At 52.9% G+C, this 14,340-nt stretch overlaps 1 protein-coding gene across 1 annotated transcript in view; it reads left to right on the top strand.

Moving 5' to 3' along the window:
* EPHB1 (EPH receptor B1) overlaps positions 1-14,340 on the top strand; it is a 426,461-nt gene that overhangs the window by 137,694 nt on the left and 274,427 nt on the right. The window lies entirely within an intron of this gene.

The following is a 14,340-nucleotide window of genomic DNA, read 5'->3' as shown; positions in this document are numbered from 1 at the left end:
GCACTTCAGAGGGAGACGTGAAGCCTTTATAGAGAAGGTGCACGCGAGCTGGGTTTTGGAGAGGGAGTAGGAGTTCGACAGGTAGTGAATGGGGAACTGGAAAGATATTCCAAGTACGAGGAATAGCTGGTTAAAAGGGATGGGGTCACGAAAAGATGTAAGAGCAAGAGTCTGTGTGTCTGGACCAGGCAGGGTGTGGGCAGTGCTGAAGTTGGGCTGGGGTGTGGATTGGCTGGGGCACAGGGTGGGGAACTGGGACTGCCGTGCTGAGCTAGCAGTTTGCATTTATCCTATAGGTAATGGACGGATCTTGTCATGCTTGCTGACAGGATTGTAGGGAACAGTTGAGAGAAAGACCTTTAAGAGGTTCTTTGAGCTGTCTCAGATGGGTTGGAAGCGTCAAATCAAAACGGGATACTTAGGACAGTTGGAGCAAAGCTAAGCAGGAGGTATTGGCAGCATTTGGCAATGGATGGACTGCGGAGAAGAGAGGCAGAGAGAAGAGTAGGGAGGAGATTCGCATCCCTGGCTTCAGTGATGGGCTCTCTGAGGGGCCTAATCACGAAGGGAGAAGGCAGGAGGAGTGCGTGAACACTTCATCCCAGCAAGGGGGTGAAGCTGGCAGGGGTGGGGTGGGCTAGGCCCCCTTAGCTGCCCCACACCTCCTCTCTCCTCCCTGCCTTTGGTCACCTCCAGCCCAGGGCCTCTCTGCACCCTGGGGTGCACGTCACAGCCAGTCTTAACACACCCACTTCTGCCTTAGGGACACTGGGATTCGGGCCCGAGGCAGGCTGTGGCTTCACCCGCACCCTCTCCCCTGGTTTCTCACTTTCACTGCCCTAGGTGCAGGCATCAAGCCTTGGGGCAGGAGGGCAAAGTCTGGCGTGAGCTGTGTTTCCCAAAGCAGGGGTGGGAGCAGGGGCACATCTTGCCCACTCTGACGAAGTCCAAATCCTGCTGGGAACACTGTGGGCCACTGGGGAACACTTCCCGCTCCCAGTAGGGACTTTATGCAAAGCCGACGAGGTGGCAGCTCTTCAGGTGGCCTGGACATTAAGAACTTGCCACTCTTTTACAAGTGATGTTGTTGCTTGAAGGTTTGCATGTTTTCTCACGAGGCAATGATGTGATTTATGGTTCATTTTTCCCTTGATTTTTGTACACACCACCTGTCTTCTTTAAACTTCTCATCTCCTTTCCCAAGGAAGATCGTCCTTTAGGGAAACATTCAAAGTCAAGAGATGCCTTGTAGAGACAGCAGCTGGCTGGGCTGCTCTCTGCTTACCCTTCCCTGGTTACCAGCCATGCTCGCCGGCCTTGACCTTATTGCTCTCCTCCCAGGGACACACATCCAGATAGTTCTCCTGGCACCCTGAGCAGCTTCTGAGCCTGTCTGGTTTAGGGCGAGGAGCCGGAGGGTCAGGCAGGCCCTTGGCCTGGGCGAGAGGGTGGATCGAGGGCTACACTTCCACCCAAGCTCTTGCCCTGCCTCCCTGTGTTCTCGTCCCTGGAGAGTTGCCTCTGATTCCGTGAACACACCAGTGACTCCCAAGTTTGTCCCTGACCCAGCTCACATATCCACCTGCCCTGTCTTTCATTGGCTGCTCAGCGTGGCCCGAGCAGAATTCACCATCCTTTCCTTCCCCCACTGGCACACGCGGGCGCCGTCTTAGCGCAGTGTGAAGGCCAGAAACCAGAGCCATTCTTGACTTTCCTCTTTCATCTTCAGGCCTCAGCTCACTCGGCCCATCCTCGGGATACCTTCCCTGCATCCCCAGCCATGTTAGGTCCTCCATCACAGGTCGTCTCAGGGCCGGGGAGCTTTACTTCACAGCCCTTTTCACAGCTGCAAATTTTACATCTCTCTGTGTTAGTATTGGACCCATCTCTGCCCTTCCCCCACTTTGGCCATAGTGTGGTCTCCATGGTGGCCTGGACTCTATATTCGTTCACCATTGGACACTGGCGCCTAGTTCACTACGTATATTTCAATGTATTATTTGTTGACAGTTCTTGACTTGGGCGAGTGGGGGGCTGATGGTGTCGTTCTTGGAGATGAGGACAAAGGAGGAGGGGCACGCTTGGTGGAAGGAGGCCAGAGCTCATGAATCTGAAGTGCCCCTGGGCACCCCTGGGGAGGGGCCCATTAGCATGTGACTCCAGGGCAGGGGAATGAGAATGCAGCCTCACGTGTGGGAGGCGAGCCCAGGGGGTGGCTGCAGTCTCCCAGGGAGAGTGTCTGGAGGGAGAAGAGGTGAGAACTTGGGATGGGTGACCTGACTGAAGTGTGAAATAGAGAAAGAGGAGCCTGAAAAGGGCATGAGAAGGAGTGGCCTGGGAGGCAGGAGAAAACCAAGAGGTGGTCTTCTCACGGGAGGAGGCATCAAGGAGGAAGTGGGGCAAAAGTGCTGCTAGGTGTTGAAAGTTTCCACTGGGCTTGGTTACAGGGACCCTATTGGTGACCTGTGCTGATGGCTTCAGAGGGGACCGGGGTCAGAAGCCAGAAATCAGGGTGTTGAAGGGTCAGGGGGAGGTGAGGATATGGAAGCAGCAGCTCATGAGGAGAGAGAATACAGAGCGTGGGGGGCGGAGGGAACGGGGGGCTGTGGGCGTGGGTGCCTTTCAGGGCCCGGGACTCCTTTGCTGTTGAAATGGCAGTGCAGTGACCGGGTGCCTTCAGAGATGGGCATGCTCAGGATTGGAGACAGAAGCCATCAAAGGGAAAAGTCTTTCAACTTCCTATCTTCTCTCTGAGGTTGGAGGGGAGGTTTGGAGAGTGGAGGTGGGGAGTCTTTTTATTTTCTTTTTCTTCTTTTTTCATTTTTATTATCAACAAGCATTGGCCAGAAATTTTAAACAATGTGTGTGATAAAATACTTTCCCCTGCCCATATGCCACTACCACTACAGAGTGGATTGAGAACCAGGGAGTCGGAGAAGGGAGAATGCTTAAATCCAGAGTAGGACAGCCAGGCTTGAATCCCAGCTCTGATGTTTACTAGCTGTGTGATGTTGAGTGAGTTACTCCACTTCACTGAAGCTTCATTTTCCCACTTGTGAACTGAGTACCATACAAGTTCAGGCATTGTTGATAGCTTTACGCAAGTTATGAGGTAGGGAGTCTTGAGTAGCAGGTTTTAGGAGGGAGGAAAAGGTGTGAAGTAAGTGCCACTGCTGGTGACTTGGAGAGAGGCTGGCCTTGTCTGGAAGGAATGTGGCTGGAATAAGGGCCTAGCTGAGGTTGAGGCCGTGTGTCTGTGACGGCCCTGATCAGGTGTACCTGGCGGCGGAGTCATCCTGAGTTATGTTTGTGCAAGAATGGTGGGTCCGGGGCTTCCCTGGTGGCGCAGTGGTTGAGACTCCGCCTGCCGATGCAGGGGACACGGGTTCATGCCCCGGTCTGGGAAGATCCCACATGCTGTGGAGCGGCTGGGCCCGTGAGCCATGGCTGCTGAGCCTGCGCGTCCGGAGCCTGTGCTCCGCAATGGGAGAGGCCACAACAGTGAGAGGCCCACGTACCGCAAAAAAAAAAAAAGAATGGTGGGTCCGGAGGGTCAGGAGCTGAGGACGTTGGCAGCAGGTGGTGGGCTCTTGCAACGTGGCATCGACCCCACGAGAAGAGTGAAGCCAGGACGGACTGACCATGTAACAAAGTATGGGGGGCCCAGTTGAAGGTCTTGGTGAGACTGGAGGAGGACCAGAGGCTGTGGCCTTGAGTCAGGGCTTAGATTTAAGACAAACAGAGTACTTCTGGGTGATGAAGGGGTCCAGAGAGTGGGGCCAGGGCCGGGCATTTGAGAAGCCAGGAGGGTGGGCGGGTGGTCCACATCTTCTTGGGATCCAGTGGGGAAGGAAATCGCCCCCCCCCCAACCCCAGAAAGGGGACAAAGGCCTCAGATGGTCCCTGCAGTCAGGATACCATGCATGCGTAAGATGTTGAAGGGTGGGCGGACATTGTTCTGGTAGCCTGTGGGTCTCCAGGGAACTGGGTTGGCCTCATCCAGAAGAGGCACCATGATTCTGCCAGGGGGCACAGCTAGCATTTCAATGAACCCTATCCACAGTGCACTGTCTGTTAGGTGGGCTCCCCAGAGGGAGACGAAGAGACTTCCTTTTATGGGGTCAGTAGGTATCTTCACCCCTGTACTTGAGGACTGCTAGATGTGGGAAGGAGTTGGACTGCCCACCCACACATAGCCCGCAAATTGTTTTCAGCTATATTGCTGGAAAGTGGATTATAATATTACGTGTCAAAAGCAGAAAGTATTTCTGCTCAAATGGCAAAATGTTGCTTTATAATCTAATTGCAGCTTTAATTTAAAGCCTTTAGTTTTAACCGGAATCAGAGGCCACCTGGTGAGCAGAGGGAGAAAGTAACAAATACATTTCTAAAGTAACAAATGCCAGGGAGGGGCTGAGGTACCATCAAAGGGCATCCTGGGACCCTTACCCATGACCCTGCTGACCTCACCCTCCTCCCTCAGGCTGCCTTCAGTTACCTCTCCCAAACCCTTGTTTCCAGCCCTGCTCCAGAAGGGTCCTGACCTTCAATTTCAGGAGCTCTGGGCAGTGGGGGAGCTCCGAGAGGTCCCGTGGTCAAGCACTCGGTGCTGTGCTCAGCCACCGGCAGAGCTCAGTAAGTGCTAGTCTCCGTGGTTGCATGGTCCATCTTAGCAGTCCGCGCGAGTTCCTAGATGCTGCCTGGCCCTCTCCCCATTTTCCTTTTCCACTGCCCTCCCTCCTTGCATCACTCTCTGTCCCTCAAGTGTCAGCTCCGTTCTCCTCCCCTCAGGGAGCCCTCCTGGACGCCCCTACCCACCAGGACTCTGTGGTAGGGGCCCTCTTCTTAAAGCAGAGGGCTTGGTGCTGACTTCTAATGTACTGTCCATAAACCTGTGTTGATGTGTGCTTTCTCCCACCGGCCAGAGAATGGAGTGGCTTCATCTCTGTCCCCGGTGCCCAGCACTGGTCCAGCAGAGGACAGACTCCAGTAAATGTCTGTTGGCCAAATAAATGAGGAAGGACTGAAGCATTCATGATACTTCCCTGCATCTTCAACCCAGGGTTCTGAATTTAGGAGATGCTCAATTTAGGTTTATTGTAGCCCAATAAAATGCTTGTTGTAGGCCTCTCAATACCCAATTGATTGTCCATATCTTTTTAAAGACGTTAGTTAGTGATGCAGATGGAGCCACCTCTCCTGAGATGAGCATGAGAGAGGAGACGAGGACACCCACCAGAAGGTCCCAGTTGCTTTCAGACACTGGCTGTGATGGATTAGGAAGGTGAGCCTGGGTCCCTCTGATAGTGAGGCTTCTTCAGCTTGCTTGCTGGAAATCCAAGCAAGCCCTTTTACTTTCACAGTTTTGCCAGGGCTCACTGGCTATTTGCACGTGGGCGGCCAGTGGCCTCTGCATGTGTAGGTTTCTGTGTCTGTGGGATGTGTGGCCCCCGTGTGACCATCTACAGATCGTGAGTTATCTTCAAACAACACTCCACGGGCTTTCAGAATCCAACTCCATCTGTGCTGCCCTTTGAAACCACCTTCCCGGCCCATGACATGCTCTGTTCTCTACTTTAATATTGGCAAAGGAGGACAGCCAATGGGAAGTGGGGGAGGTTCATAGAAGAAAGATGGAAAAGGAATCTGGAGCCAAGCCTGATGAGCCTTTAGGACGAGCAGGCTGGGTGTGTGCGTGCCTGTGCTCCATGTGTGTGTGCATGTGTGTATAGGTATGTGTCTGTGCATCTGTGTGTGTGTATATATATATATATATATATATATATATATATATATATATATATATATGATATATGTGTTTGCACGTGTGTGTATCCAGGTACATGTATGTATATATGTGTGTATGTGTCTGTGTATATATGTGCTTCTGAGTATTTCTATGTGATATATGTGTGTATTTCTATGTGACGTGATGTGTGTGTGTGTGTGTGTGTGTGTGTGTATGAAGTTAAATGAGCTTATTTCACCTTATGCCTCTGCAAGCAGTTCCCAGAGTTCTGGAAAAATCTTAAATGATGGGAGGATTATTGGACTAAGTAGAGAGCTTCCAGGGAGGCCAGTGTGAAGGGAACAAGCTTCATTTGAATGCCTGTGTCTGATAAATTAACTCCCCACGCAGGATGCACGCCCATGAGAGCTGTGCATTGGGATCTTCCTCCCTCACAGCCCTCCTTGTTCACGTGGGGACCCTCCTGGCAGCCTCCTGTCTCCTTGTCTGTCAGGTCCAGGCACCCTCACCAGCTGCCCACATCCTGCGAATAAGGACAGCACGCACTGGAGAGAAATCCACCCTAATAACATCCCATTCGTTCCAAGGCCAAGCAAAATCAATTGAAATTTAGCTGGTCTGATGGGTGAGAAGTTTATGGAGCAGCAGTGAAGGCATCAGGCCTTGACATCAAATAATCCGGCTCCACTTCCCGCTCGGCAGCTCCCTGGCTGTGTGATCTTGGGCCCGTCATGCAGACTCCTTCAGTCCTGGTTTCCTCCTCTGCTCAGCAGAGTGAGGATGGGAAATGTTCCATATATGAAACCATGTCGGTAAAAAGTTTTCCTTCATTCCTGGTTTCCTCTTCTGCTCAGCAGAGTGAGGATGGGAAATGTTCCATATATGAAACCATGTCGGTAAAAAGTTTTCCTGGGTAAACACTCAGGAAGTGTTAGCATAGTACGCACCCTCTGGAGGTCTGGATTTTCTCTTTTCTTCCTTTGATGACTCAATCATGCTAATTAAGACAGAAAAGTCTGAGCTAAATTAGGCAAATCCAAGAGACATTTAACTCTGGGCAAAATGATTCTGTGAATGGAGTTGTACGGTTTTTGAATTTCCGGCCATGCCGGTGGCAGGCAGGCAGAGCGGGACAGAGTTGGTCATCCTTTCTCAGACTGGTACCCCTGCCTGGGACTCGGGGGTGTTGGACCTGGTTGCTGACTGCTGGGAGCCACACTTCTGTATCAGTCAGGGCTTCCTGGTGGCCAGGGACAGCAAAGCGTAAGTCAGTCTTAAGGAAGGTATCTTGGCTCATGTAAATGAATGGTCCAGTGGCTGATGTGGCTTCATGGGTGGCTGGTCCACTTCCTTAGATCAATCTCTCTCTCTCTTCCCACCCACTTTTTCCTCTCTCTACTCCCCTGGTGTTGGCTCCATGCTGGGCCTCCTCTTGGTAATAAGAAGTCTGCAGAGGCTCCCGCCCCTACAACCACATCCATCCATGTCCCCTGGGGAAGCACAAGCATTTCCTCCTGGTCCCCCCAGCAGAAGCCCTGGAATTAGCCCTGAATGGGCCTGACTGGACAGTTTGACTCCCGTGCCTGCCCTGATCCAGTCCCTGCATTCAGGAAGTACTGAGTGGTACTCCCAGGTCCTGTGTTCCAACCCCGTGTTGTGCTGAGCCCACCGGAAGCCTGGACTGACAGGCTGGCGGGAGTAATTCCCCAGAAGGAAGCGGGATGTGGGTACCCGAGAACTGGATAGGTGCTCAGCAGAGAAAGAGGAACTCTAACACTGTATTACAGGCCCCTGTGCTTTACAGCCAGGCGTGCATCAGTCATCACAACAGCCCCGTTTTACAGATGAGGAGACTGAGGCACAGAACGCTGTTAAATTGCCTCTGGTCACATGGCTAGAAAGCGCCAGTGCTAATAACATCCAGCCTGCTCTCCTGCTGACAACCAGGCTGTACCCTCTTTCCCAGTGAAATGCTACAGTGTCTCCAGAGGGTGGCTTCCAAAGGAACTCCCAGCTCGAGTTGCTGGGGGTTCCTTGAATTCAGGTTCAGTATCCAAAAGGTTTTTCTCACAGTTCGGGACATGGGTGGTATCCTTTCCCTGAGCTGTTACCCAGGAATTAGTACTGCTTTCTCCTCTGGGAGGGGCCCTGCCTCCCAGCAGGTGGGCCTCTGCCCTCCCTACTCCCTCTCCCCTTCCCACCCCTCCCCTGCCCTCTTCAGGTAACCCCCTGAGATAAGTCAGAGCTCCCACCCTGGGCCTCCCACCCACTCTTTATCTTTTTCTCTCGCTACCAAAAGGCCTGTAATTAGGAAACATTAGCAGGCTCAAAACAGCTTTCATACCTGAAACGTCCTCTGTAATTGCACTCAGCAGTGCTCTTCTCTGGCTATTAATGTCACTTTTATGAAACAATGAGGAACAAAACACCCCAAGGCACTTAAAACATTTTTTTTTTATATAATATGTGTCTTTTAGGAATGGAAGTTTAAAATCACCTGCTTGACAGAGAGAGTGATAGAAAAGGCCTGGGGGCTCAGGACAGAGCCACGGGGGGCGGGACCCTGGGGAGGTGGAAGGTGCTCCACAGGGTTCAGACGCTGCTCTGGGAAGTGTGACAGCCCTGGGGTGGGTTGGCCGAGGCTGGTGGATCCCAGGGGAGGAGAGGTGGGCTGGACAAGGGCACAGTTCTGCTGTTTCATCTTGTGTGGTTGCTGTCTGTCACAGGGCTTTTATATGAGCTCTTTTCTGTGGGCACGTGTGTGCCTTTGACAGAGAGGTGACTAGAATGTTACAGATGACCAGTGTCATTGGTTAGAATATGAATGATTACATTGAGTAGAATATTAATCATTGCAACTGGTTGCAGAAATGCTAGGGAACCATTGACCGAAACTGCCTGCCTTGGCCAGGCATGATGATAATTTGGGAGGGGCCAAAAGGAGGGAGGAGACGCCAGTCCCTATGTCCTGCTCTCACCTCCCAGAATCCTTCGCTTTGGAATCTATCTTGTCTGAGAGATGCGCGCACCAGGGGAAGGACACTGAGTCAGACCAAATATGGGCCAAGCAAGATGACTGGCCAGAGACAAGCTGGAAACTAACCCCATTACCATAGAACTGGAGACAGCCAGCCACGTGGCAGAGCAGTTCTGGCTTCCCTTACCCTGCTGCTCTCCGCCCAGGCGCCCCTTCCCAATAAAGTCTTTTGCTTTGTCAGTACGTGTGTCTCCTTGGACAATTCATTTACGAGTGTTAGACAAGAGCCCGCTCTTGGGCCCTGGAAGGGGTCCCCCTTCCTGCAACAGAAATACATCGGATATGACTGCATATATGTGTGTGTGGGTGGAGTGGAGAGAGAGACTGACTGAGGGAGAGATGCTTCTCCAACTTGCCGTGTTAAAGAACTTTGGGAGTTGTGGTGGTTTACCAGAACCTTACTGTCTGGCGGATTGATTTTCTTGCTCTTGGAAATGGCTTGCAGACTCATTCACCAGCAGAGCAGGAGATATCTCTGTCCGCAAACTCTGGGAGGGAACCACAGAGGTCACCCAGCCCCCCTCCCCCTCTCAGAGGCAGGCTTAACCCTCATTTGTCCGGACAGATAGGGGTCTTTTCTCTAAAACCTTCCCTAGAATGGCAAATCCCTGGCACACCCCTTGTCCCAACCCTGGAAACCTTTCTCCCACCAACATGTGAGGCTTAGGACCAGCTGCCTGGTGACAGCTTTTCTCAGGTTGAAGGCTGGAGCGGCCCTCAGGGCCCTGGAAGGAAACGGGGCTCCTGACACAGGCACCAGGATGCAGCTGAGGGGGTTCCTCAGGGGCTCATTGCCCTGACAGCCTGAACTCGCAGCTCCTCACTGGTCTCATAGGTGAAGGAAAGAAATATATTACAGGGGAGGATGAAGCATTAGAAGGAAGGTGAGGCAGAGTTAAGAGGCCTGGAGAAGATGGACAGGAGGAAAACGGATGGAGAAGGGGGCGTCAGGGTGGACAAAAGACATGGATCTTCTGGCTCTGGAAGGGCAAGCCGAGCTTATGCGGGAACAGGGAAGCCCTGGGGGTGCACCCTTGGCCTTACCTCCAGCTACGGCCCGAGGGAGAAGAATCCTTTGGTCTGAATCCCACTGTACTTCCCGTAGCATCAAGAGCAAACCCAGGATTTGCAATCTAATATTCTGGGTTTATTTCCATTTTCCTCTGAGTTCTTTCACTCCTCTGAGCCCATCTTCCCCCTCTGTCACATGGGTAATGTAAGATCTTATTTACAGAGTGGTTGACAGCATAAATTGGCTTTACCTTCTTTGGAAACACCAAAGCTTAGTCAATACCACTTGCCCTGACTAGTGCTAGTGGTCTCAGTGATTCTTGTCTGAGGGACTTAACTTGCATGGGATGAGGGTAGGAATTGATGGGTGAGGGGGCCCTGAGATGCAAGATCAGATTTCCAGCCTTTCTGTCAGGCTGTGGCTCTTGCGAGAATACCATCAGAGGGTGCACCCTGTTATTACTCATAGCACTTTTATTAGGAATAGTGATAACTACTGCTACTACTAGTTACTGTGAATTAACTACCAGCTGTGTACCAGGCACTGAACATCACTTGTATCACTTCGCTGAATTCTCACCAGGACCCCGCAAGCCAGGGAGGTATTTCTCCCATTTTACAGAGCAGACACTGAGGCTCGGGGCAATGGTCCAAAGTCACAGGACTGCTTAGGGGTTTTGCCAAGACTGACCCCAGGCCTGTCTGACCACAGAGCTCACTCCTGTACTTGTACTTCTGCCCCTGGATGAGAGTGAGGAAGGGTGAGTCATACATTGTTGAGAAACCAGAGAACAGGGGGGCAAGGAGAGGAAAAAGTTTCCCAGTTTTCTACAAAGGGAAAGGGTAGGTTTGAGAGTGAAACGTACACATGTTAAACACCCATGAATCGCTTTTTAAGGCAAGCTGTTTGGGGAGGGTTGGTGCAAGCGCTGTGTGATGTGTGGGGTTTGGGGGTAGAGTAGCAAGTCCAGGAAGAGCCTTGAGGGAGCAGCCCTGTTCCCAGGGCAGGTGAGGCCTGGCCAGGGAGCCAGAGGAGGACACAGGTGGTCCCTGGGGATGGCTGGTTCCAGATAGTGATGGAGGAGCGTGTGGTCAGCTCCCGCCCCCAGGCCTTGGCAAATGCTCAGGAAGTGAGGACTCCTGGGAAGGGAGAGAGGTGAGGGGTCTCCGTGAGCTGCTGTTTCCCATCCAGTGGCCCCCGTGTCAGTTCAGCTGAACCAGCCCCTCCTGCATTTGAGGTGCTCCTCTGCTAATAGAATGGGGGGGGCGTCTAGTCGTGGCACACCGTCATCTCCATACGTACTGTCCCACTCACCACTCTTCCTGGTGGAGAGAGGCATGCCCAACACATTTCCCAGTGTCACAAAGGACAACCACATGAAAGATGTCGCAGTCAAGATTCAGCCTTATCTTCTCAGTGAGAGCTCTGTCTTCAAACTGACATGGTCAGTGGTAATGGTCCACACTTGCGTTTAGGTGTAAATGGGTCACTGTGAGAAACAAGCCAGGGGTGACCCAGGTGGGCAGTGCCTCAGGTGGTGGGAACTTCCATGTGGCTGGCCACATATTCATAGGGACTGACTGCAAGACGCGGGTGCAGGAAAGGCAGCTGCAAGTCACAGGTGATGGTGGTCCCATTGTATGCTGTGCCGGCCTGAGCACATCTTCAGAAATGGGCTTATTCTGGGAGCAGAGTTTTGAAAGGGACAATGGACCCGGAGTGGTGCCTAGTCGGGGGTGGTACCTAGTGGGGGGTGATGCCTAGTGGGGGGTGACCAGTGATCGTGTCATTCAGAGAATGTTGGTGGACCTGGGAACCTCAGCCCAGAAGCAGTCTGAAGCAAAGTCCAGGAGGCAGAAGCACGAGATCAAAGTCCTCCCCAGGCTTCCCAGGACCAAGCTCCAGCAGCCACAGTCCCTCAAAGTGGATCACACACAGTGACCACATTCCCAGAGTTGGGGAGGGGACAGGATGGAGGGGAGTGTGTCCCCTTCCCAGGTCAGATTTGATTTTCCTGCACCCTGAGAATGGGAATGATGCCAGGAGCTCCTCCAGGAAGGCCAGTCTCTTCCTCCCCCGTGGCTTGCTGCCTTGTCTCCAGGACAGCTCCAGCTGGCCACAGCCAGCCTGCCCACACTCAGTCAAAACTCTCTGCACTCATGGAATAAGGAGCCCATCTCCCTGGCCTGTAACCCAGTGTGCTGGCCTTGTCTATGCGTGCTGAGCGGAAATCCCTCCAGGCTGAAGGAAAATGCCATCAGTCTCTCCCAGGGGTAACTGCTCTTCATCAATGGAGCCCAGGCCCGGGCAGAGCAGTTCCAGGCCGCTAGGGCCTGGGGCCCACATCTCCCGCCCCTGCCTTGTTCGACAAGGCCTTGTTGGACAGCAGTGGGGACCGCATTCAACCGACAGCTTAAGATAATCACATGTGTGAGGCGCTGGGATAATGACAGCTGAATACCCTGCCACCGTTGCCATAGTGACCAGCCAAGCACTGGTTCCCTCCTTTTTTTTCTTTCTTATTTTCTGGGCCTCCTTGTTATAGTGCTGGCTGGTGGGCGGGGGGGTGAGTTTGGGAAATGGGAAAGAGGAGGAAAGGGGGAGGGGAGACCCAAGAGGGGCAGCCCATTATATGCTCTTTAAATACCCCAGCTGGAGGTGTTTTAAATCTCAACAGAGACAGAGAGAAACAGTGTCTTAATCCCCAGTTCCCTGTGAATTATTTAAAAGGGATCTTGTCAGAAGGATGAATTTGTCACTGTTTCAGTGTCAACAGCAGCAGCAGCTGTCATAATGGCCGAGGACCCCACTCCAGGCAGGGCCTGGTACCAAATGCTGCTTCCTGCTGGAAGTTACAGCGGCCCCGGTGCTGTGGACAGGGAGCCCCCACCCGAGGCACAAGCCTTCAGTGTTTCTCCTGGCGTGCTGACAGAGACTGGGCTGTGAAATGTGCCAGGATGCCGAGATGCAAGCCATCTGGACCTCGGGCCGGCTGGCCTTGCCCTCTGTTAGTGTGGCTCCCATGACCCATAGGCATGGCGTCTCTGTGTAGCGAGGGGCGCTCCCTGGCTGGGAGTGGGCTGACCCACTCACTCACAAATGCTTGTACGGCATTTGATGGGTGGGCCTATACCCGAGGGAGGGCACACGGGCCCCACCTGGGCCACAGCCAGCACCCCCAACTACACACACACACACACATGCACACCCAGGCATGCATGCACACATGTACATATGCATGAACACGTATGCACCCATGCACATGCCAGAGATGATGCCCAGGTGCAGACAACTAGACAGACAGGAGAGAGTCAGAAATCATACACATCACGGAGGGAGAGCAAGACTTTCAAGGAAAAATGGCTGGTGCTGAGAGAGGTGCTCCGAGGGCTGACAGCCACGACTCGCAGGGGCCTCTTGTTTAGGCTGAAGTACTTCGGGCGCATCACCACGTTTAATCCTCACAGCCATCTGGTGAGGTGGGTACCCTGAGTATCCCTGTGTTAGAGAAGGAAACCGAGGCTCAGGGAGGTTTAAAGACATGTCCATGGTCACGGGGCTGGGTCTGGCTGACTCCAGAGTCTGTGCACTGAACTCCTGAGCTAAAAGCCAGGGGTCACCATGACCTCTGGGGTTCAGGGTTAGGCAGGGTGACAGCAGTGCTTCTTCATCCCAACCCTTTGTTGCTCAGCACAAAAATCTCCTTCCGAGCAACCTGGGTATGTTATGCTTGGGGCCATTTCTCTCACTCCCACCTCGACACCGTATTTCTTGCATTTTTCCACCATCCAAGTTTCCAGAAGGATTTTGTGGAGATTTATAGAGACTGCCTTGGGAAATAATAAGTATGTTTTCCATACTCTAATTCTTTCCATATTCTAATTGCGTCTGCCACCCCTATCCCCTGCTCTTCTGCACCTTACGCACCCTTTGGAAAATGCATCGCTTTGTGCCCTTTCAAGGCTCTGGGCTCTCAGAAGCAGTGGCTGCCCCAAGCCAGGGGCCCAGCTCCTGGGCTTACCGCATAGGGCCATGGTAATGAACAGGGGCCAACGGGTCCTCCCAGCCCAGTCCATCAGGGAGGTAAATGAAGCATATCGGGAGGTGAGCTGGGGCTCGCGGCCCTCGGGGGAGCCACTGACTACATGGCTGCCTTGCTTGGTTGGTGTACTAAATGGTAGATCCCTCTGGGCTTGTAGGAATTTATGCCCCACGGACCACACTTTACATTTTAATTAGCCCTCAAGCTTGTCTAATATCCAAACTCTTTCAGGCTTAGTTTACTGTCTACACTGGAGCTGTGTTCTTGGGATCCAGGTTGATTGGAGGTGGTGGCTCCAGCCCTGCCTGAGCCATCTGCTGTCCTGAAGAACCTCTGGCTTCCTGTGGGCTCTGTGAAGTCGCGTGTGGCTCAGGCCTCAGTGGGCTTCTCTTCCTGTTCAGAGAGCAGCCATCTCTTACTGGGAGCCTGAAAGCAGGTCTTTGGACTTCCCCTGATTGAGCAGTGCCATGGGAGTCAGGGTCCTAACAGGGTGTGGTGAT

Source organism: Pseudorca crassidens, chromosome 5, assembly GCF_039906515.1.
Source record: "Pseudorca crassidens isolate mPseCra1 chromosome 5, mPseCra1.hap1, whole genome shotgun sequence".
Taxonomy (NCBI): domain Eukaryota; kingdom Metazoa; phylum Chordata; class Mammalia; order Artiodactyla; family Delphinidae; genus Pseudorca; species Pseudorca crassidens.
Note: the sequence above shows the minus strand (reverse complement) of the source record. Positions and strands in the feature narration are given on the sequence as shown.